The sequence below is a fragment of the Helianthus annuus genome, chromosome 3, assembly GCF_002127325.2.
Source record: "Helianthus annuus cultivar XRQ/B chromosome 3, HanXRQr2.0-SUNRISE, whole genome shotgun sequence".
NCBI lineage: Eukaryota > Viridiplantae > Streptophyta > Magnoliopsida > Asterales > Asteraceae > Helianthus > Helianthus annuus.
In genome coordinates, this window is record NC_035435.2 from 74,346,025 (window position 1) to 74,360,599 (window position 14,575).

A 14,575-nucleotide genomic window follows, 5' to 3' on the forward strand; every position below is an offset into this window, starting at 1 on the left:
CATCAGTTAGCGCTCATGTGCTAAAAATGAAGGCATATGTTGATCACTTGGCTCGTCTGGAATCCCCCTTGAGTGATGAATTAGCTGGGGATATCATCCTCAACTCATTACCTAAGTCATATGATCAGTTCATTATGAACTACAATATGAATGGGATGGATAAGACACTTGCAGAACTGCATCAGATGCTCAAAACTGCTGAGGTGAATATACCCAGCAAGACTGCACCAGTGCTGATGATCAAGGAGGGTCATGTTAAGAAACCTAACACCAAGAAAAAGGGCAATCAGGGCAAAGGGAACGGCAAAGGCAAATTAGTTGCAAACAAGAAGCCTCAGAAGGATGCCAAGTGTTTTCATTGTAATGAAATTGGGCAATGGAAGAGGAACTGTGCTAAGTATTTAGCTGAACTGAAGCAAGCCAAGGCTTCAGGAGGAGAGTCCTCAGGTATATATGTTATTGAAATCTTTTCTTTTTCTGGCAAAACATGGGTGTTTGACACAGGATGTGGTTTTCACATTTGTAATGCTTTGCAGGGACTAAGAAAGATTAAGAAGCTGAAACAAGGCGACTTGGAGGTCCATGTTGGCAATGGACAAAGAGTTGCTGTGAAGGCGATTGGAGAATATGTTCTTTTACTTCCTTCTGGTTTAGAACTTGTTTTGAACAATGTTTATTTTATTCCTAGTGTTACTAGAAATATTGTTTCGGTTTCTGCTTTGCATGGACAAGGTTTCAATTATCATTTTAATGGCGAATTTATTTCTGCTTATTTTAATGATGTATTTTACTTTGATGCAAAACCAAACAATGGAATCTATGAGATAGAAATCCAAAACAATAACATATTATACAACATCTCCCATAAACGTAATAAGTTGGACTTCAACGATACGTATATGTGGCATTGTAGACTTGGTCACATAAGCGAGAACCGTGTTAAACAACTTAAAACCGCAGGAATCTTAGATTCTAAGGGTTCAGGAACGTTTGGCAAATGCGAATCATGCTTAAGTGGAAAGTTAACAAAAGCACCTTTTTCAAATGTTGGAGAAAGAGCTAATGATCTGTTGGGACTTATACATACAGATGTATGTGGTCCATTCAGAACAATGTCAAGACATGGAGAAAGATACTTTGTTACATTCACTGATGATTTCAATAGATATGGTTATGTTTATCTTATGAAGCAAAAACATGAGACATTTGAAAAGTTCAAGGAGTACCAAAACGAAGTAGAGAATCAGCTAAATATAACTATTAAGATGCTTCGATCAGATCGAGGCGGTGAATATCTTAGTCAGGAGTTCATCGACCATCTAAAGGATTGTGGAATAGTTTCACAGCTCACTCCACCTGGAACGCCACAACATAATGGTGTGTCTGAACGGAGAAATCGAACTCTATTAGATATGGTTCGATCAATGATGTGTCGAACAACCCTCCCATGCTCCTTTTGGAGTTATGCTCTGGAAACTGCCGCAAAACTTGTGAATATAGCTCCAACGAAGAAGGTTGACAAAACGCCTTATGAGATATGGCATGGAAAGAAACCAAAAGTATCTTATCTCAAGGTCTGGGGATGTAACGCTTATGTCACTCTAGAATCTTCGGATAAACTAGATCCCAGAGGCGAAAAAGTGGTTTTCGTCGGATACGCTAAAAGGATCGGTTACCTTTTCTACCACCCCACTGAAAATAAGATTTTCACAAAACGCAGAGGCACTTTCTTGGAGGAAGAGCTTCTGGCAAGAAGGGTTGGAGAAGACCATGTGGATCTTGAAGAAATTCGAGAATCACAAGTGACTGAACCAGTTGTTCAGACAGAACCAGAAGTAACTGATCCAGTTGTTGAAGTTGAGCCTCAGAGGACTCAAGAAACAACAGAAACACCAAGTGTTCGAAGAAGTATTAGGGATCGTCGTGCCCCTGAAAGGTATGACGATATCTTCATGATTGATGAAGCTGAACCTGCTACTTACAAAGCTGTGTAACACCTCGAAAAATTTCGTCCAATAATGTCTTGACACGTGTCATAAGGTTCCGTTATGTGAAAACATACTTTAGAGGGACTAAAAGTGACAAACAGTGAAAACTAGGGAACGTAAGGGTCCAAAGTGTCAACAATGGATAAATAGGCTCTATGATAACCCCACATAATGTTTATAACCTTTAACGGATGGTTCATGGATCATACGACGCGGAAATTGCACGAAAGTGAAGTATTTCAAACTATAGGGGCCAAAAGTGTCAACATGTTTAATTTATACCTCTGAGTGAACTTTTGGCAGACCCGAAGCTTTGTATAGCTAAAATATACTCACTAGAATATGTGGTAAAAATTTCATGAAGTTTCGTCAACGTATGAGAAAGTTATGGCCAAAACCGTACTTAAGGGACTAAAAGCGTCAACGTCGAATTTCAGGGCTTTTCGGTTGAGCGCAAAGTTATCCGAGGGCAATACCATGTTGGTAAAAGTCCTAAGGTTCTTAAAAACCAAGTTTGGGGGTTTACGGGTCGAGAAAAGTAGCCGAAACATCACGTACAAGTTCAGGGGTCAAAGCTGTCAACATTGGAAAGTTGTTTGGCTGAAACAAGGGTCAGGCGACCCGCCTGGGAAAGCCCAAGCGGGCCGCGTGGGACTGCCAGCGACCAGAATTCGGTTTTGGGTCTATTTGAGTCCGAATTTGAGTTGGATACAGTTGTAACTTGCCTCCTCTTGCACCAATAACATGCCATGCATGCCTACATCAACAGTAAACCTCAAAATTACAGCTTTAAATCCGAATTTAGCTCATTTCTTGACATTTACAATAGTGAACAAGAACACCAAGACTTGCAAGAGCTCTCAAAGCTTCTCTGGAGATAATCTGAGCATCAAGGCCGACTTTTAGTGTTCACTAAACCTCTATAGGACTCTTGTAAGCCTTCAATTCGTTCTTTAATCCGTTTTTGCTTTGATTGTTAGTAAAAGTCAAACTGGGTGTTCATAACCTTTGACTTTCTGATTAAACTGATTTCTTTCAGTAATTTCTCGAATTGAAACTTGTTATAGATTGGTATTTATGTGGGAAACAAACCCTCTAAAGGGTACTAACTGATTCCCACTACATGCATGCTTAATGTCGAGTCAAACCTAGTTCTAAAAAGTCAACAGAAGCGATTTTTGTGAAAAATGACATGATTAATGATATAGATGACATGCAACCTGATTGATCATTAAAAATAACTTGTAGTACATATAAGAATGTGTTTTAATCACCATCAACTCGACAATCTATAGTATAGCCACGAATCGGAACCGAAAGTCTTGTAAAACGATTATTTCATAGACTATCGATTCGGATTCATACATGCATGTTCGAGATCTGCATTGGAAAGTATTTTTGACTATTTTTATTTTAGTTAAACTTTCTGGAATTTTCTTTGTTTGAGTCTATGTTTAGCCTATTCGAATGCATGTTTCCGGTTTATGCATAAAGTTGACTATTTTGCCCTTTTTGATTTAAAACGGGATTTTTGGAAAAGTGAAAGGATAGAAATCTTTATTTTTATTATATAAACTTGCACCGAAAGTTTCGGATCAGTTGGTGGTCCAGATTGTGAGTTATGGCCATTAGCGTAAAACTATATTATAAATTTACATAAACGGTCCTTTTTGCGTAGAACCCGTTTCTGGCCACGTTTTGGTACAAAACTTTTTACCAACTGATTATATATAATATTCTGGGAATTTTGATGATTTTTAATTAATTTTTGGCTGAACGGATCCTAGGTCGCCTAGTCATTTCGGCTTATGTCGGTTTTGACCGTTTTAGCCATAAAATGAGTTTTACACATCCTTTTGACCCAAAACCTTTTTCTACTGATTTTATATGATGAATAAATTATTTTAAGTATTCTGGAAATATAAAAATCTCAGATTTTATTTGAAAACCCGAAAACACCCTTAAATCGTATTTTTAGCGTTTTAAGCGCATAGTAAGCGTTGTACTTGTTTTAATCCTATAAAACTTATACCTACTGATATAAATCACATATTTTCATATAATAACAGTAAGTATGATATTTTGAACTCAGGTTTCCAGTTTTGGCATTTTTAGCCCTTGTGAAATTACTAAATTGCCCCTACGGTGCATAGTTTGGTTTTAAATGATATATTTGGTATATGGGTCATACCCTACTGATATAATATGTTATATTAAGTATATTTACTGTCTGAACCAGACCCGAAACTCAGATTTCTAATTTTACCCTTTTATTATCTTTTAAATGACCAAAATGCCCTTCTAAGGCATAAATTGAGTTTAAAATTATCCCGGGCAATATAGAACATAACTTACTGATATAATGTCATATTCTAAGCATATTAATTCAGGGAACTTACATTTGAATCTTTTGGCTACCCGTATCGCCCTTTTCGCGTTCGGTTCGGTTTACGTAACTAGTTTGCGTAAATTGACCAAAACGGGTCAAACGATATCGTTTTTACTTCAAAATCCAGAATGTATTTAGTATACCCATATTATACAAGTATTCAAACTTGCCGGGTCTAAATCACATTCTATCCGGTCTTTCGCTTAATCGTGCGTAAACCGTATCACTCCCAAAAACTAACCGGTCAAAGCTTAGGCTTAAATAAAAGACCCGTTAGGAATCTAATAGGTTAATTATAAACCTTTGTTCCAGATTAGGAAGCCCGGTAAAAGCTACCACCACTTATCGTTTGTGACTTATACTTGCTCAGGTAAATACATTTTGACTTATTTTCCCTATACGGGCTTGGGGTACGGTATTTAAAATACCGCTTGATCGGGCGCACAAGTCCTGCTCCTTATAGGTGTTCAGTCTTGAATAGCTTGTGCGACTTCGTTTAAACAGTTTTGTCTTACTTAAAGGCTTTGGGGGGTTATTGACCATGTCCCGGATATCCTTGGCATTATCTTACGAGATGGCCACGACCAGAGCACGGGGTGTAGGCGTACACTCGTCGTGTATAACTCTTTAATGTGGTGTGTCAATTAAATCTCTAGCCCGGACAGTAGATCCCGGGCCACCAGAGATATAAGTGCATGTAATTCGTTCACAAGTTTATATTATATAATTATCCCAAGTTAATAAAAATATTTATGCCTTGTGCATTTAAATCAATTTTCAATCATTTCAAAATGAGTCAGTCGATTTGTATTTACCAGTGTAAACTGACGTATTTTTCCCAAAAGATTAAGTGCAGGTACTATACGGAAATAGGCTGGCTGTTTCCTAGAGAGCGTCCACAATAGTCTCGCAAACTCGGACGACATTTATCTGTTGAACTATTTATTTCTATTTTATTTGATCCGCCTGTGGATCCATTTCAACTACTGTGATATTTATTATTACACTTTATTTAAAGTTGAAATGTTTCTATTCTGCTTCCGCTGTGCATTATTATATTGTGTTGATTGTCTATGACGATGCCAACTACGTCACTGTACCCCACACCGGGCCCACCGGTGACACGTGGAAATGGGGGTGTGACAGGTTGGTATCAGAGCCAACGCTGAGTGAATTAAACACTATCCTAACGTGTTTAATCTCAGTTACACAATTGCACATTCCTCGATTTTCGAGTCTAGACAAAGAACTTAGGAAATGTTCAACATTTCGTTTAATTTATTTTTATTTATTATTGCATTGTCTTATATATATTGTTGTGCAACTTGTTTGACTTTTGACAGGATCAGGATGCCGCCAAGGATGAGAGGTCGTGGAGGATTTCCTACATCGCACGATCATGAGGCTGGTCCCTCGCACAGGCGGGCTCCATCCGCTACACACCACACAGCCGCCAACGACCTTTGGAGGTCTTTTGCCGAGCCTGCTAGGCATTCGGTTTCCGCGAGCACTTCTCCGTCATTACCCCACTCGTTTGGGCCCCATTCGGAGAACGGGCCCCATGATTCGCTTGGATCGTACATACCATTGCACCAGTCACCGCACCAGCATCCAGCGCCAGCCTACCAGGGTTTGTATAACCCTAATGCTTATGTGGAGGAGCCAGTGGGCCATAACCCACTCGGACCGGAGGACCACTTTTCTGGTGGTCACGAGATGGATGTCGACGAGGATACGGACCCCTCGCTACCTCCATCAGGTACACCAAACCACCCGATTGAGATATCGGATGGGTCGCCATACACAGGATCACCATTTAATGGTGTGGACAGTTTCCAGGAGAGGTTTAAGCAGCATGATTGGTACTTCACCCCTAGCCACAACTCTCTAATGCTTCAATCACTCCATGGTACTCCGATGCTCCAATCGCTCCATGGTTCGCCGGTGCACTCGCAGCACCACTCGCAGCAGCTTCAGCAGCAGCCGCCTCTACCGCAGGACCTATCTGAGGCCCTGTGGCGTGACGTGATCACTCCGTCACCACCGCCGCCGCCAGTTTTACCTCCTCCACCTCAGAGGCCAAGGAGGAACGCGCGCATGTCTACGCGCGGAGGGATTCGCATAGGCACCCCTCCACGTGTTAGTAGCAGCCGCTACACGTCTCTACCCGGGGAGTCTGAGACAGGGGAGTCTCAGCATCCCGTATCGAAGGTTACTTCTGTTCCGATCCCGCCTCTGCCGCCGCAGAATTTCGGGGAGCCGATTCCAGCCTTCGCCAGCTCAGCGCCATTCGACCCATTCGCCCAGCTCTATCCTCAGGGCTACGACTACACGGGAGACCCTTATTGGCAAGCTGCCAACTTCAGCTCACTCCCACATAGTGGTCCACTTGGAGACCCTTGGGCTGCTGGCCCATCTACTTTTGGTTACCCTCCGGGTTACCAACAGCCACCGCAGCCGCAGCCTTACCAGCCGCCGCAGCCGCAGTACTTCCAGCCACCACCACCGGCGCCTATGATGTCGCCGCCGCAGGTTCAGGAGATCCTGCAGGGGATTGATAGCATGCGACGCGAGTTTCAGCACAATATGCGAGAGGATCGCCGACGCACCAGTGGCATGTTTAAGAAGGTATTCGATTTGCTCAAGGGTAAGAGCAAGAAGGATCGTTGAATCCTTCGATTATCATTTCATGTACTCATGTCCCTGCGTGGACATTTATTCCAGTACTCTACCCCTGCGTGGGTATATCTATCTTTCTCTACCCCTGCGCGGGTATGTTATCCTGTTAACCCCTGCGTGGGTTTGTTTTATTTTATTTGTTATTGTTGTACTTGTTTAGCCCCTGCGCGGGCATGTTATTCATGCTAGTTATGTTATTTCAAAGTCCCGTTTAGGGCAATTATGTACTGGTATTTTATTGGAAATTTAAATGGTTAATTTGAATTTATCATTTTATTTGTATGCATGAATAATATTAAAATAATGGAAAATATCAATTTTTATTTGATTTGCCATTTTATAAGAATCTTAGTAAGGTATAACCTAGCCTGAATGCCTTATTAACAGGCCTGGCCCTGATGGTAAAACCTGGTTGAAAGGATTCAACTCCTTGTTAACGTCTGAGAACATGTTAACATTCCTGGCTAAGCGTGATCGGTAGAATCACACAAGCCACCCTTTTTAATAAATTATCTACAGATTTTATCTGTATACAAGTCTATTAATGACTTGATACCTACGGGTTATGACTATGTCATATAGTGGCAGTTGTGGTTTATGACTCCCTGCCTAGTAAAGAAATATCTACAGATTTTATCTGTACACAAGTCTATTAATGGCTTGATACCTACGGGTTATAACTATGTTATATAATGACAGTTGTGGTTTATGACTCTCTGTCTAGTAAAGGATTATTTGTTTAATTATACAATTTATAGTCCTATAAAAATCTAAATTTATAATTTAGTGATTGTCCTTGTGACTAGGCCTATGGTGCCAATATATATATTTTCATTCCTTGATTGCTAATAAGAGCCTGAATGAAATTTACTAAATTAACTGCTAAGGTTTTTGATACCATGGTTAATAAATCGTCTAGGACGATAATACTGTTAGGTTCTAAATAAGACCTTGTCCTTTATTGTAGCTTAAAGCTACGATGGCCAAATCGGAAGAAACCAACAGTCATTCTGGGGAACGCTCAGATAATGCAAAGATTCACGTTACCGGTGCAGAATTGCAAGCACTGATTGATAATGCTGTCGCCAAGGCTATGGATAGGCAGTTCAAAGAATCTAGTGGTACTCAGAGTAGAACCCGCTCAGTGACGCATGTCAAGGCTAAGACTCATTCTGGGGCTCATAGTAAGCCGCCGTCTAAAAAGAGTGAGCCAAAGAAAGTTGAGTATGATAACCATTCCTCCAACCACAGCAGCGTCCCAAAGCAGGAGATTGAACTGAAGCATGACACGTACAGCAGGTCCTGTACGTACAAATACTTTGTGTCTTGCAAGCCCAGAGATTTCACTGGGGAAAAAGGAGCCGTCGACTGCATGACGTGGATCGACGAGATGGACACTGTAGTTGATATCAGCGGGTGTGCTGATAGGGACGTCGTGAAGTACGTGTCCCAGTCATTCAAAGGAGATGCGTTAGCATGGTGGAAGTCACTCCTACAAGCTGCCGGTAAGGCCACACTGTACAGTTTATCGTGGGAACAGTTTGTGGCCCTGATTAAAGAGAACTTCTGTCCGCAGCACGAGGTCGAGCGAATTGAATCGGATTTTGTATCCTTAGTCATGAAGAACCTCGATTGTCAAGCGTATCTTACTACGTTCAACACGTTGTCTCGTTTAGTGCCTTACTTGGTGACCCCGGAGCCGCGTAGGATTGCTCGATTCATTGGGGGTCTGGCACCGGAGATTAAAGCCAGCGTCAAGGCTTCAAGACCCACTACATTTAGATCCGTAGCGGATCTATCCCTCTCCCTCACTCAGGACGTGGTTAGATTGAGAGCCATGAAGAGCTCTGAGGAGAACAAACGGAAACGTGAGGATGACACCTCACGAAGGTCTGAAAAGCGACATATAGGGAACAACGACCACAGGAAAGGGTCGGGGTCTAGGAGAAGTGATCATCAGTCGGGTGAGAAACCCAGATGCAAGATTTGTAGGAGACACCACTTTGGGAGGTGTCGGTTAGAAACAAAATCCCAGTCTTCGGAGAAACGATGTGGAATCTGCAAGTCCACAGATCATAAAGCTGTGGATTGCAAGAAAATGAAGGATGCAACTTGTTTCGGTTGCAACGAGAAAGGGCATATTCGGCCCAACTGCCCAAAGTTTGCCAAGAAGGCCGAGGAAGGGAAGAAGACTAATGCGAGAGTCTTCAAAATGGACGCAAAGGAAGCAGTCCTTGACGATAACGTCATTACCGGTACGTTTCTTGTAAACGATATTTTTGCTAGAGTTTTGTTTGATTCAGGGGCTGATAAGTCGTTTGTAGATAATAAGTTTTGTAAACTGTTGAACCTTCCTGTTAAAACCTTAAGTGTGAAATATGAGGTGGAATTAGCCGATGGAACCATAGAAACCGCCTCGACTGTTCTAGATGGATGTGTTATATCCATTAGGAATCATTCTTTCCCGCTATCCTTGCTTCCCTTTAAGTTAGCTGGATTCGACATAGTAATAGGCATGGATTGGTTGTCAAGTAACCAAGCCCAGATTCTGTGCAATAGAAAGCAGGTGATAGTGAAGACTCCGTCTGGTGAGTCACTTACTATTCAAGGAGATACCCAGCATGGATTGCCTGAGCAAGTGTCCATGCTCAAGGCATCCAGATGTATGCAGAGAGGATGTGTCATTTATATGGCACAAGTCACCATTGATGAACCGAAGCCGAAGATTGAAGATATTCCTGTTATCTCGGAATATCCTGAAGTGTTTCCTGAAGAACTACCCGGATTGCCACCGGATAGACAAGTAGAGTTTCGGATAGATATCATTCCAGGCACTGCGCCTGTAGCAAGAGCACCATACAGATTGGCACCAACGGAGATGAAGGAGTTGAGGACGCAGTTGGATGATCTATTAGCTAAAGGTTTTATTAGACCTAGCTCATCTCCTTGGGGAGCGCCAATCTTGTTCGTTAAAAAGAAGGATGGTTCGATACGTCTGTGCATCGATTACCGTGAGCTTAACAAGGTCACTATCAAGAATCGGTATCCGTTACCCAGGATCGACGATCTGTTCGATCAGTTACAAGGAGCGAGTTATTTCTCCAAGATTGACCTGAGGTCGGGTTATCATCAGTTGAAGGTCAAGGAGGAAGACGTACATAAGACCGCGTTTAGGACTCGTTATGGACATTACGAGTTCCTAGTGATGCCGTTTGGGCTCACTAACGCACCAGCCGCGTTCATGGATCTCATGAATCGCGTCTGTAAACCCTATTTAGATAAGTTCGTCATCGTCTTCATTGATGACATTCTTATCTACTCGAAGAGCCAAGCTGACCATGAGAAACACCTTCGTTGTATTCTCAAACTACTGAATCAAGAGAAGCTTTATGCCAAATTCTCGAAGTGTGAATTTTGGCTTCGTGAAGTCCAGTTCCTTGGACATGTTGTAAGTGAGCGTGGTATCCAAGTAGATCCCGCTAAAGTAGAAGCAGTCATGAACTGGCAGGAGCCGAAGACTCCTACCGAGATTCGCAGTTTCCTCGGATTGGCAGGATATTATAGGAGATTCATCGAGAACTTCTCAAGGATTGCTGCGCCCCTAACTTCGTTGACCCGTAAGAAGATTAAGTTTGATTGGGGCCCTAAGCAGCAGGAATCCTTTGACATTCTGAAGCAGAAGCTGAGCAATGCGCCAGTGTTGACATTGCCCGACGGTATAGATGAATTTGTGGTGTATTGTGATGCATCACATACTGGCATGGGCTGTGTACTCATGCAGAAAGGCAAAGTCATTGCCTACGCTTCTCGACAGCTCAAAGTGCACGAAAAGAACTACACCACCCACGATTTGGAATTGGGTGCGGTTGTATTTGCATTGAAGTTATGGAGACATTACTTGTATGGAACCAAGTGCATAATTTATTCGGATCACAAGAGTCTTCAGCATCTGTTCAATCAGAAGGAATTGAACATGCGTCAAAGGCGATGGATGGAAACTCTCAATGACTATGATTGCGAGATACGATACCATCCAGGCAAGGCAAATGTGGTTGCCGACGCCTTAAGCAGAAAAGAAAGGGTTAAACCGATCAGAATCAATGCCAAGCGCATTGAGATAAGAAATAATTTGAATGAAAGGGTGTTAGCTGCACAGAAGGAAGCTGTGCTGGAAGCTAACTATCCTGCAGAAAAGTTGGGAGTAACTGAGGAGCAGTTATCCCACGACAAAGATGGAATGCTACGTCTAAACGGACGAATATGGGTTCCAGTTTATGGAGGACTTCGGGATGTTATCCTCCAGGAGGCCCACAACTCTAAATATTCCGTTCATCCTGGAGCTGATAAGATGTACCAGGATCTGAAGTCAAACTACTGGTGGATTGGTTTGAAAAAGTCCGTGGCCGAGTATGTGGCCAAATGTTTGACTTGTGCGCAAGTCAAGGCTGAGCATCAGAAGCCGTCAGGTTTGCTTCAACAACCTGAAATTCCCGAGTGGAAATGGGAAATGGTGACAATGGATTTTATCACCAAGTTGCCAAAGACGAAAAAGGGAAATGATACCATATGGGTCATAGTAGACAGACTGACTAAGTCAGCTCATTTTCTACCCATCAAAGAGACGTATAGCTCAGATATGTTAGCTCAATTATACGTCGATAAGATTGTAGCATTGCATGGTATACCTGTATCTATCATTTCTGATAGAGATACGAGGTATACGTCGCATTTTTGGAAGAGTTTCCAACAGTCGTTGGGCACTCGTTTGAATTTTAGTACGGCTTACCATCCTCAGACTGATGGACAGAGTGAGCGTACTATTCAAACTCTGGAAGACATGCTTCGTGCATGTGCGATCGACTTAGGTGGTAGTTGGGATAAGAACCTACCACTAATTGAATTCTCCTACAATAATAGCTACCATTCCAGCATAAAGGCTGCGCCTTTTGAGGCCCTATACGGTAGAAAGTGTAGATCGCCCATTTGTTGGGCAGAAGTTGGAGATGTCCAGTTGTCTGGACCAGATATCGTCTTTGAGACGACAGACAAGATCGTTCAGATCCGTGATCGTTTGAAAGCTGCCAGGGATAGGCAGAAAAGTTATGCGGATCCTAAGCGCAAGGATTTTCACTTCGATGTGGGTGAAAAAGTGTTGCTTAAGGTATCACCTTGGAAAGGTGTAATGCGATTTGGAAAGAAAGGCAAGCTAAGCCCGAGATATATAGGACCTTTCGAGATAATCGAACGTGTCGGGGCAGTCGCTTACAAGTTAAACTTGCCTGAAGAGCTTAGTGCCATTCATAATGTGTTCCACATCTGTAATTTGAAGAAGTGTTTCGCTGACGATTCACTGGTTATGCCGCATACAGATATACACATAGACGAAAGTCTAAAATTTGTTGAAAAACCTTCGTCGATTGAAGATCGACAGGTAAAGAAGCTTCGAAGGAAGCAAGTGCCTATTGTTAAGGTCAAGTGGGATGCCCGTAGAGGTCCCGAATACACGTGGGAAGTGGAATCCACGATGAAAGAAAAATATCCCCATTTGTTTGATTAAATCTCGGGGTCGAGATTTCTTTTAAGGGGGTGAGGATGTAACACCTCGAAAAATTTCGTCCAATAATGTCTTGACACGTGTCATAAGGTTCCGTTATGTGAAAACATACTTTAGAGGGACTAAAAGTGACAAACAGTGAAAACTAGGGAACGTAAGGGTCCAAAGTGTCAACAATGGATAAATAGGCTCTATGATAACCCCACATAATGTTTATAACCTTTAACGGATGGTTCATGGATCATACGACGCGGAAATTGCACGAAAGTGAAGTATTTCAAACTATAGGGGCCAAAAGTGTCAACATGTTTAATTTATACCTCTGAGTGAACTTTTGGCAGACCCGAAGCTTTGTATAGCTAAAATATACTCACTAGAATATGTGGTAAAAATTTCATGAAGTTTCGTCAACGTATGAGAAAGTTATGGCCAAAACCGTACTTAAGGGACTAAAAGCGTCAACGTCGAATTTCAGGGCTTTTCGGTTGAGCGCAAAGTTATCCGAGGGCAATACCATGTTGGTAAAAGTCCTAAGGTTCTTAAAAACCAAGTTTGGGGGTTTACGGGTCGAGAAAAGTAGCCGAAACATCACGTACAAGTTCAGGGGTCAAAGCTGTCAACATTGGAAAGTTGTTTGGCTGAAACAAGGGTCAGGCGACCCGCCTGGGAAAGCCCAAGCGGGCCGCGTGGGACTGCCAGCGACCAGAATTCGGTTTTGGGTCTATTTGAGTCCGAATTTGAGTTGGATACAGTTGTAACTTGCCTCCTCTTGCACCAATAACATGCCATGCATGCCTACATCAACAGTAAACCTCAAAATTACAGCTTTAAATCCGAATTTAGCTCATTTCTTGACATTTACAATAGTGAACAAGAACACCAAGACTTGCAAGAGCTCTCAAAGCTTCTCTGGAGATAATCTGAGCATCAAGGCCGACTTTTAGTGTTCACTAAACCTCTATAGGACTCTTGTAAGCCTTCAATTCGTTCTTTAATCCGTTTTTGCTTTGATTGTTAGTAAAAGTCAAACTGGGTGTTCATAACCTTTGACTTTCTGATTAAACTGATTTCTTTCAGTAATTTCTCGAATTGAAACTTGTTATAGATTGGTATTTATGTGGGAAACAAACCCTCTAAAGGGTACTAACTGATTCCCACTACATGCATGCTTAATGTCGAGTCAAACCTAGTTCTAAAAAGTCAACAGAAGCGATTTTTGTGAAAAATGACATGATTAATGATATAGATGACATGCAACCTGATTGATCATTAAAAATAACTTGTAGTACATATAAGAATGTGTTTTAATCACCATCAACTCGACAATCTATAGTATAGCCACGAATCGGAACCGAAAGTCTTGTAAAACGATTATTTCATAGACTATCGATTCGGATTCATACATGCATGTTCGAGATCTGCATTGGAAAGTATTTTTGACTATTTTTATTTTAGTTAAACTTTCTGGAATTTTCTTTGTTTGAGTCTATGTTTAGCCTATTCGAATGCATGTTTCCGGTTTATGCATAAAGTTGACTATTTTGCCCTTTTTGATTTAAAACGGGATTTTTGGAAAAGTGAAAGGATAGAAATCTTTATTTTTATTATATAAACTTGCACCGAAAGTTTCGGATCAGTTGGTGGTCCAGATTGTGAGTTATGGCCATTAGCGTAAAACTATATTATAAATTTACATAAACGGTCCTTTTTGCGTAGAACCCGTTTCTGGCCACGTTTTGGTACAAAACTTTTTACCAACTGATTATATATAATATTCTGGGAATTTTGATGATTTTTAATTAATTTTTGGCTGAACGGATCCTAGGTCGCCTAGTCATTTCGGCTTATGTCGGTTTTGACCGTTTTAGCCATAAAATGAGTTTTACACATCCTTTTGACCCGAAACCTTTTTCTACTGATTTTATATGATGAATAAATTATTTTAAGTATTCTGGAAATATAAAA

The 14,575-nt window shown here is 41.6% G+C and overlaps 1 long non-coding RNA gene across 1 annotated transcript; it reads left to right on the forward strand.

Moving 5' to 3' along the window:
- The first annotated feature begins 377 nt into the window (after positions 1-377).
- Positions 378-713, forward strand: LOC110897102. Its single transcript, XR_002568444.1, has 2 exons — positions 378-447; positions 537-713. It is a non-coding gene; the product is annotated as an uncharacterized LOC110897102 (long non-coding RNA).
- The last annotated feature ends 13,862 nt before the right edge of the window (positions 714-14,575 follow it).